The sequence below is a fragment of the Eutrigla gurnardus genome, assembly GCF_963514095.1.
Source record: "Eutrigla gurnardus genome assembly, chromosome: 12".
Taxonomy (NCBI): Eukaryota; Metazoa; Chordata; class Actinopteri; order Perciformes; family Triglidae; genus Eutrigla; species Eutrigla gurnardus.
In genome coordinates, this window is record NC_139926.1 from 12,755,110 (window position 1) to 12,765,390 (window position 10,281).

The window sequence follows — 10,281 nt, forward strand, 5'->3', positions numbered from 1 at the left end:
AGCAATCATTGACCTGCAGCACAACACACTAGCTGCTACTAACACACTCAAAGAGCTAGCACAAAGCCGGTGTTATGTACGTGGCTGTGAATCTGTGGAATGTACTGTATCTATCTATCTATTTATCTATATTTTATACATATATATATATATATATAAAATCATTCCAACTTTATGGGCATCATATATACACTGATGCCCATAAAGTCGGAATGATTTTATTTTCAGACACAATCCTCTGTTTATTCGTATTTAAATGCAACAGTGCAACAGTAATCACTTTTGACCAGGTGCAATGACTACATTATGTGTCTCACTTATCCAGGTGAAATTAATTAATGCATAACATTTTTGGAGCTAAAAAAGACAAGACATATGCTGTTTCCTGCTTAAAGCCTGTATGCAATAGGTCTACGTTTTCAGAATCGTCTGAAATATTTTGTTAATTAATTTGACACAGAACTTCTGACCCATCGACATATACCCAGACAATTCTGTTGTTGTTTTTTTGGAACTGAGATGTTTATTAAACCTTCTAACAAAATCCCCCCCCAAAAAATATAAATTTTGAAATGAATTTGAAAAAATGTTAATGACAACTCACCATATAGAGTATCAAATTTGATACGCACATTTTAACATGATTTACTGTAATATGAAGAATTAACTATTAAGTTATGCATGTTTCAATACAGAACATATTTATTTAGACAAATGAGTTTCTTGAAAATTAGCAATGATTTTCCTGCCAAAAGTGTTTGATGATTTAATGACAGCGGCCATTTTGAAGAGGTAAAAGAAAGGCCCTTATACTGCCTGTAGTGAAATGATAATCCACTATAGGGCAGAATACATGTATTAGGTCATATCCAACAGGGTTTTAAGGAAAGTATTTATCATGTTGATAAGATAAAGGTCTCAGAATCTCGGGTATGAAATGTGACCAGCCATGGCAAAAACAGGAACAAGTCGACCTCTGGGCATGTTGAGTTATTCACAGATTTTGAAAGTGTAGTGTAGTGATAATATTTGACGAAGTTGTGGCCATTTGAATGTATGCTTCTCTGAAAACTGTTCACTGAGAAAACCGGCCTGAAAGATTTGCAAATCGCACCTCACCTCACCTCACCGGGCCAGAAAGGAAACACAATGGTGCTCATTTGCATCTCATTCAGATAAGCCCTCCCCCCTACAGATGTCACTCAGTGATATCTGGTATCTGTTAGCCTGCAGGCACCGTCTAAGTAGCTATTGCTAATGATTTAGCAACTAGCCTATTGTCCTCAGGGAGGCTAGTCTTTTCAACTTATATATGCTTCCTTTAGGCAACATTATTAGAGGACACTCTATAAACTTCCATTGTTATGCTGATGATACTCAGTTATATCTATCGATCAAGCCTGAAGAAACCAATCAGCTAGTTAAACTCCAGGCATGTGTTGATGACATAAAATCCTGGATGACCTGCAATTTCCTGATGTTAAACTCCGATAAAACGGAAGTTATTGTACTTGGGCCTAAACTCCTCCGAAGCTCGCTGTCTAAAGATATAGCGACTATTGATGGGATTGCCATCGCCTCAAATGCTACTGTAAGAAATCTTGGAGTTATCTTTGATCAGGACCTGTCCTTTGACTCACATATTAAACAAACCACGAGGACAGCCTACTTTCACCTGCGTAACATTACTAAAATTAGGCCAATGCTGTCTCAAAAAGATGCAGAAAAACTCGTCCATGCATTTGTTACCTCAAGGCTGGACTATTGTAATTCTTTATTATCAGGCTGCTCTAATAAATCTCTTAAATCTCTCCAGCTGGTCCAGAATGCTGCAGCGCGTGTTCTGACTAAAACCAGAAGAAGGGATCACATTTCTCCTGTATTAGCTTCTCTGCACTGGCACCCAGTAAAATCCAGAATAGAATTTAAAATCCTTCTTCTCACTTACAAGGCTCTTAATGGACAGGCACCATCATATCTTAAAGAGCTCATTAAACCCTACTGTCCTCCTAGAGCACTACGCTCTCAGAATAAAGGGTTACTTGTAGTTCCTAAAGTCTCCAAAATTAGAACAGGTGCCAGAGCTTTCAGCCATCAAGCTCCTCTTCTGTGGAACCGTCTTCCGGTTCTGGTTCGTGAGGCAGACACTGTTCCCACACTTAAGAGTAGGCTTAAAACCTTTCTCTTTGACACCGCTTATAGCTAGGGCTGGCTCAGGTTTGCCCTGAGCCAGCTCTTGGTTAAGCTGCTATAGGACTAGACTGCTGGGGGATTATAGTGACACACTGAGCCTCTCTCTCTCTCTCACGGTCTCTCTGTGTATGTTACCCCGGAGTCCCTGTGCTCTCTTGCCTAGCAGGTCTCCCTGGACCGTGGTGGAACCTGATCCGGACTGCACTGGTGCTGTGGTCTTGTTTGACTCTTACCGCCAGTATTTTTAATTAAAGTAATTGACTAAAATCGGCATCTCTACTGTCACTAACTTGACTATTCCCAGGATCACTCCCGGGAGTCTGGCTATGCTTTCTGGTCCAGCAGAGTCCACTGAGGTCCTGACAGATGCAGACTGCTAACTGGCCTGACGCTGGAAACACCACATTGTAGCTCCACCTGCCCGCTGTGTGACTGCTCAACTACTCTTGCTTTTTGGTCTACGGCGACATGGTTGGGATGGATCCATCTCGGTGTGGCTGTGCCTGCTGCCATGGACTACTACTGTTGATACTATTGCTTCTGTTAATACCACCACTACTGTGAATGCTACTACTACCATACTACCAACACAGGGCCTGGGCTGCATGAGATTTCTGCCTAAAAGCCTATTAAGGCAGTTTTTTCTCGCCACTGTCACTGTAACGCTTGCCCCTGGGTGTTGTTGGGACTTTGAAATTGTGTTGACTCTTGAAATTTTGAGCGTATTCTAGTCCTGCTCAATGTGTTAAGTGTCCTGAGATGACTTCTGTTGTGATTTGACACTATAAATAAAATTGAATTGAATTGAATTGAATAAGTAGCCATGTGTTTCGCTTCTAAGGTGCAGCTGATTTGCCGAAAAAATAACAACAGCGTGTGAATGGCCAATGGTGATCAGTATGGAAATGAACTGCATCGCCGTACACGTACAGACAGAGACAACGGCAGATTTTTGCTGAAACTACAAATACAAAATGTATACTTTTACAGCAACCAATACTGTTATCTGAAACATGGAGTGGCATATTCTGCAAAAAAAAAAAAAATCACTCATTTTGAAAATAAAAAGCTTATTTCATATTTTACGCAAATTCGTCCCACCCGACTTGTTGCTGGTTTTGCCGTGGCGGGTCACAAATATGAAACAATGGTGACAAGGCATAGCCTAGCCCTATGCTAGACACTGGCAATACGCAAAAGAGTGCTTGCAATCTTACAGGATGGACACAAACAAAACTACCAGTCTGTTGTTTCAAGCGCCATTTTCTTTGCTGCTGTGTGTTGGGGCAGCAGCATTAGAGCCAGCAACACCAACAGACTTGATAAAATCATCAAGAAGGCTGGCTCTGTACTTGGTCTCAGGCTGGAGTCTTTGAGTCTGTGGTGGAGAGGAGAACGCTGAATAAACTGTTATCCATCATAGACAATGATCAGCACCCTCTCCATCACATAGTGGTCAAACAGCGGAGCACCATCTCCCACAGGCTGCTCCAGCTCCGCTGTCGAATGGACAGATATAGGAAATCTTTCCTGCCACAAGCTAAAACTCTGTTAATAATAATACAGTCTTCAAGCCCCTTATTATGTTTATTCCATTGTTTGTGTAGACAGATAACTTTGTCCAGAATGTGGTGTTTGAAGCCACTCATCAGTGTCCATAGATCCATGCCAGCTGTGCTGGTGTCACAAGATGCATTTACAACTCATGTAGCACACGACATGATATAAGTGCAGAATACAGGTAACCTCATGACACATGGAATAGTATGAGTTAAAACTATTCAAACTACTAATTATACTATAATGAACTACTAAATGAAAAATTCCCATCACATCTGTTGCAAAAAAAATAAATGAAAAAGTTTGAGTTTCATATCAGCGCTCAGTATTACAGGGACTGCAGTCTGACAAGCAGGTACAAGCCAAGCTAAAACCAGGAAAATGTTTTTTGTCATGATATTTGTATAATGCAGAAGTTTGCATATAAAAACATATCTGTCATTAGGCATGGCTGACAACAGTAAGAATTCTGTACCACATGAGGTGTAGCATAGAAAAAACTGAAATAGACAGGCCGTGTCCATGTTTTTCAGAGAAATAGTCGATCAACAACTTTGGGTAAATGTGAGCGTTCAGTAGCAAAGCTGCAAATAAATATGTACATAGGCTCATGGAAGTTTTTGTGTATCGAGATAAGGTACACAATGGTAAAATTAAAGAAGATTATTAGAATATATGCTGTAAACATTATAAAAAATAAATATATCTGTATTTGTGCACTTCCACATGCCCACCAAGACTTATATACGTTGCATTCAGCTCATCATCCAATTTATATAGTCTAAATTCAAATGTTCAGTATAAAATAAGCTGATTAGATAACCAGAATGCATCAATAGCACTCACTTTCAAGATTATACTGTTCAATCAGAGCAGCTGGGCATGGACTGCAGCTGGCAGAGGCGCCACCAAGGCAGGAACTAGAGACAGATCAGGCTCCGCTGGTGCAGGGACAGGAGACGGATCAGGCTCCACCAGTGCTGGGACTGGGGGTGGCTGAGGCGCCGCTGAGGCCTGAACTGGAGACGGCAGAGGCTCTCCTGATGCAGGGAGAGTGTGGAGCTGTCTGTATTTGTACCTGGCTTGGAGGCACTGGAGGTTGAGCATAACCACATTGAGTTCTTGCTTTAAACAAAAAAAACCCTGCTGGGGTCATTCTGTCATGACTGAACAGAGGGGTTGGACCCAAAAGCAGGCAGGAGACAAACGGTAACGCCAAAACACTTACAATCAACCAAAAACCCAAAAAGGACACAGAAGGCTGGAGGCAGGAACACGAATAAACCGGATGCAGGGTAGTGCAGAATGGAGGGAAACCAACCAACATTTACAATACAATGACCCGACAGCGAGACAGTGGAAACACAAAGACCATATACACAGGGAGGCAGGGAGCTGGCGAGGGACAGGTAAAACACATTAGGGCAGGTAGGTAATCAACATGAGAGGGTGGGGGAGTCAAGACAGCAGAAACAACAAGGACCAGGAAGTACAAGACAGGAACCACACAGGGGACAATATTACAAAACAAAACAGGAAATGAACCCAAGAAAAACACAGATCATGACAGAAATACACTTTTGTGTATGTTCACCTGCAAAATTCATGAAGAATGAATAGAAATTACCCAAGGGGAAACTGAATTCAAGTAGCTATCAGGCAAGTGTTTTTTTAAATAAACTCCTGGTGTACTTACAAACTTTCAAATGCCTTGGTTTGTGAGTACAGACCCTATGTGTACTACTGCAGAAGTTTGGTAACATTCCATGCATTATTAGTGGGGTAATTTACGAGATATCCCCTCTGTACCATAGCGCTAGTACTAAGCCATTCGGCTGATAGCGGCTATCTTGACCAATGCTGACCATCGCTAAAAATGCTTCCGAGGGGGTATTTGGCTGGATGTCATGGTGGAAATTACCTAGGGTGCATTTCACTCCGAACCATCACTTTAAGCTTCCAACAAAAGTGCCGGGGGTTCTTAATTTGGTACTGTGACAGGGATTGGTTGACTCTGAGGCCGCGTCTCATTGAGGACCGCCAGAGTCGATTGGAGGAGACCTTTTTTCAGACAATTCTAGGCGCCTAAAATAAAAGGTGGGCAGGAAACCTCTTTCCTATCTGAAATTACTGCACATTGGACACAATAAAATGAAATTGTCTGATTAATGCTAACCCTTGATCACTAAAAGCATAGTACATTTCTATCCATTAATAAATGTTTGTTTATTCAACTGAATGGTCACATGTAAAGTATAAAACACATAGAGTCACGTGAGGGATAGAAGATGGGTGTCTTTGGTGTTCTAATAGGGGAGACATAAAAGATGTAAAATTCATGGTATGAATGAACAACCACTGAGGTTGTCTTCTAAAACTTTCAACAAGGACATTAGATTCCGTACAATGCCGCAGAAGTTGAAGCCGCCTTGTTGTGAGAAGGTGATTATGCCACATTGACACCTCAGAAGTCGAAGCCACCTTTTTTAGAGAAGGCGATGATGCCACATTAAGTGATGCCACATTAGGTGAGGTACTACAACGTTTTTTCATGTTGAACTATTGAAGAAATAACTGCGTGTGGCATAGAGTAAGAGACTCCCGTTGAGCTGTAGAGATAGTGTTGTTCATGAGGACACAGAGATCAGTTTTTTTATGTTTCATGTAAATGTGTGTGTGGGGGAGGGGGGGTTAACAGTATGCACCTCAATCTGTTGGTGGAGGACATCTGGATGCTGGCAGTGGAAAAGATTAAGCCCAGGAATGACACTGTGTAGATGCAGAATTTTCACCTCTCTGCATTAACAAACACTTGGTCTAATCCTAACCCTCCTGGAAGAATTGTAAAAATGGTGATGTCATCCAGATAGACAGAAAACGAAGTACCAGAAAACTTCATTGAGCAAGCATGGAGGTGATGGAAGAAATTTGGAGGAATAAAGTGCCCCCATGTTGTCAATAAGGCTCTGAGTCAATACAGAAGTTGAGAGACTTGTCCTTTTTGTCCATAAAGAAATACACTGGGGAAGAGGAAGGATGGAATGGGCAGCACATAAGGTGACCGCCGAGGGTTCTGCATGGGCCAATGTCTCCCAGGTGATACCAAGCTGTGTGGAAAGCATGTTGTTCATGAAGCTTGCAATATAGGCTGCATAGTGTGAGTCTTGATAATGTTTGTATGGGTTCCGACTAGGAAATTATTTTCCAGGCGGCTCACTTAACCCGACGGCTGGTCACATAGCATATGACAAAACACTTAACCGGATAATGTCATGTTTCTGTTAGCTTGGCATTCGGGTAGACGTGCAACGCTGGTGTACGTCTTGCCCTGAATACCAACCGGCATTCACCCAGGGCGCCTTTGCACCCATTACCACTGATGGAGGTCCCGTTTGAACAGATTGACATGACCTCATCGGGCCATTTTACCGGAGCGCACATGGATATCGCTTTGTGTTAGTGTTGGGAGATTACGCAACACAATATTCGGAGGCAGTATATAAAATATAAAATATATACGGGCTGCTGTCGAATAGTCTATTTTGCTTAGGAAGGTTCCTAACTGAAGAAGTGACCCGGAAGTGAACAAGTGGCCGCCATGATAAGAGCCGTTCAAATTGTCTAAATGCAAAGGAAAGGAGCTCCAATGCTTCCTTTTTGGAGCAACATTTAAAGTTGGCCGTAATTTGATGCACACATATAGTAATTGGAACAACATGGGGAGAAGTGGACGATGCGCTTTTTGTAGTCCATTGTAGTTTCTCCAGCGGAGACGCATGTCAATCGATCATCAGCTGTCAATCATCAGCGGCCGTGTTATAACAACGTAGCTCGTATCCTTTTGAGTTCTCCTATCGCCTTTCCTTAACCCCGTGACCTTTTCCACAGGGGTCAAGGAATAGGAGTTAGGAATAGGAGTTAGGACCTTATTTTTTGACTATTTGACTGCACCCATAGTGTATATGTAGAATGTGTCCGTGTGAGTGCCTCCAAATAGTATGATGCAATCTTGCAAATCCACAGCTGATGTAAGAATACTGTAATGAGGTAATTTGTGCGCTGCCTCCCCTGTAGTGAACAACAGGGACCTCAGGGACCGGCTTGACTACAGCCAGTCTGCAAACAGCTAATTATGACCCTGTGGTCACAGTATGCTAGCCTCAGGGGGGGCTCTGTGATCAGAAACAACTGTCAAACTGATCCACCGTGCTGTGTTATTACAAACACACCAAAGCAACTTTACTTTTACTGCGTGTGTATGAAATAAGGTTAAGTAACAATCACAATAACTATGGCAGCGATGGTCAACAGCTCATTATGTCTTTAGTCCTTTGAGAGCAATTAGATTCAACAGCCTGCTTACTTCACCCGACAACATTCTTGTATTGTGTTGTATTGTGTATTATATTATATTGTAAAACACTTAGGGTATGTGTTTTCTGGAGTACATCTACAAACAACATGTGTTGTTTCATTTTGAGTAGACATATTCAAACTTTGAGGCAGGAAAGTTGAAAGTGGCTGCAAAAGGGAGAGACATGAAGCAAACTAATGTGTGGGGTGAAAGAGACAGTTTTACTGTGTGCAGCTGTCCAGAAAACAACAGGAAGTTATTATAGTTTGGCTTCCTATCAAACACTGTCAACAGGTAGAGCTACAGCTTTCACACATGGTGTTCTTTCAAAATAAACTTCTGTCCTTGTAGAAAGTTTGGTTAGGCAACAAAACAACTTAGTTGGGTTGAGGAAAAGAGCGTGGTTTCCATTAAGTTGACTGACTAAAAATGAAAAGCAACCACTGTCTCTTCTGTAGCTGGGACAGAATATAAGCACTTATGTTGATTTGTACAACCAACAACAGAGCAATCTGCGTGTCTAGCTCTGAGCGACGATATTGTGAAACACTGCTATCATACTGCTATCTCACCGCAGGACACACTGAACTTCACCTCAGTGATGAACAGAAGGGCAAGTTACTTCAAAAGCGTAATGCATTATTTATTACTTGTTACTGTCATTTCAAAGTAATTAGTTACATTACAATATTACTGTCTTTGAATTGTAAGGCATTACACTACTTTTACATTACTTTTGCATTACTTTTTGCCAAAATAAAAGGAAATATGGATTTTTTATAGAATAAAAAATCAATATTCAATAGATCTTCTTGTGTTCAATGCAGCTCATTACACAGCAGGATGTGATGTTTTTCGCTTCAAAATAAAAGAACGAAAAACGGAAAATGACTCCTATCCCGTTATTCGTAAAAACGGAAAACGAGAAACGGAAAACGACTCGTATCCCGTTATTCGTAAAAACGGAAAACGACTCGTTAACTGATATTAGATATTGTGTTCATGAACGGGATTCGGGGATGAAATAACAGGGCCATTTTTCATTCCAGATTTGCCGTATGTCTTTTTTAATGACCCTGAAGGCGCTGTGTTATGCTGCGAAATTACCTGAAAGCCTACCTGAGACATTTAGGGGAGCTAAATTAACATATACACTAAAAAAACTGCACTACAGTATGCAAGTGTGTGTGTGTGTGTGTGTGTGTGTGTGTGTGTGTGTGTGTGTGTGTGTGTGTGTGTGTGTGTGTGATAGGAACATATCACTCGTGTTCCGGGTAACATTGCAGTGGCATTTTGTGCCTTAGTTTGGATTAATTATTATCTTGTTACTTGACTTTTGACTAAAATCTGACACCATGTACTATATTGCCCAAAGTATTTGCTCACCTGCCTTGGCTCACATATGAACTTAAGTAAGATCCCATTCTTAATCCATTGGGTTTAATATAACGTCGGCCCACCCTTTGTAGCTATTACAGCTTCAACTCTTCTGGGAAGGCTTTCCACAAGGTTTAGGTTATTCCAGAAGTGTATTTGTGAGGACACTGATGTTGTATGGGAAGGCTCTCAGTCTCCACTCTAATTCATCCCAAAGGTGTTCTATCGGGTTGAGGTCAGGACTCTGTGCAGGCCAGTCAAGTTCATCCACACCAAACTCTCTCATCCATGTCTTTATGGACCTCGCTTTGTGCACTGGTGCACAGTCATGTTGGAACAGGAAGGGGCCATCCCCAAACTGTTCCCACAAAGTTGGGAGCATGGAATTGTCCAACATCTCTTGGTATGCTGAAGCATTCAGAGTTTCTTTCACTGGAACTAAGGGGCCAAGCCCAGCTCCTGAAAAACACCCCCACACCATAATCCCCCCTCCACCAAACTTTACACGTGGCACAATGCAGTCAGACAAGTACCGTTCTCCTAGCAACCGCCAAACCCAGACTCATCCATCAGATTGCCAGATGGAGAAGTGTGATTCGTCCCTCCAGAGAACGTCTCCACTGCTCTAGAGTCCAGTGGTGACGTGCTTTACACCACTGCATCCAACGCTTTGCATTGCACTTGCTGATGTATGGCTTGGATGCAGCTGCTCGGCCGTGGAAACCCATTCCATGAAGCTCTCTATGTACTGTTCTTGAGCTAATCTGAAGGCCACATGAAGGTTGGAGGTCTGTTGT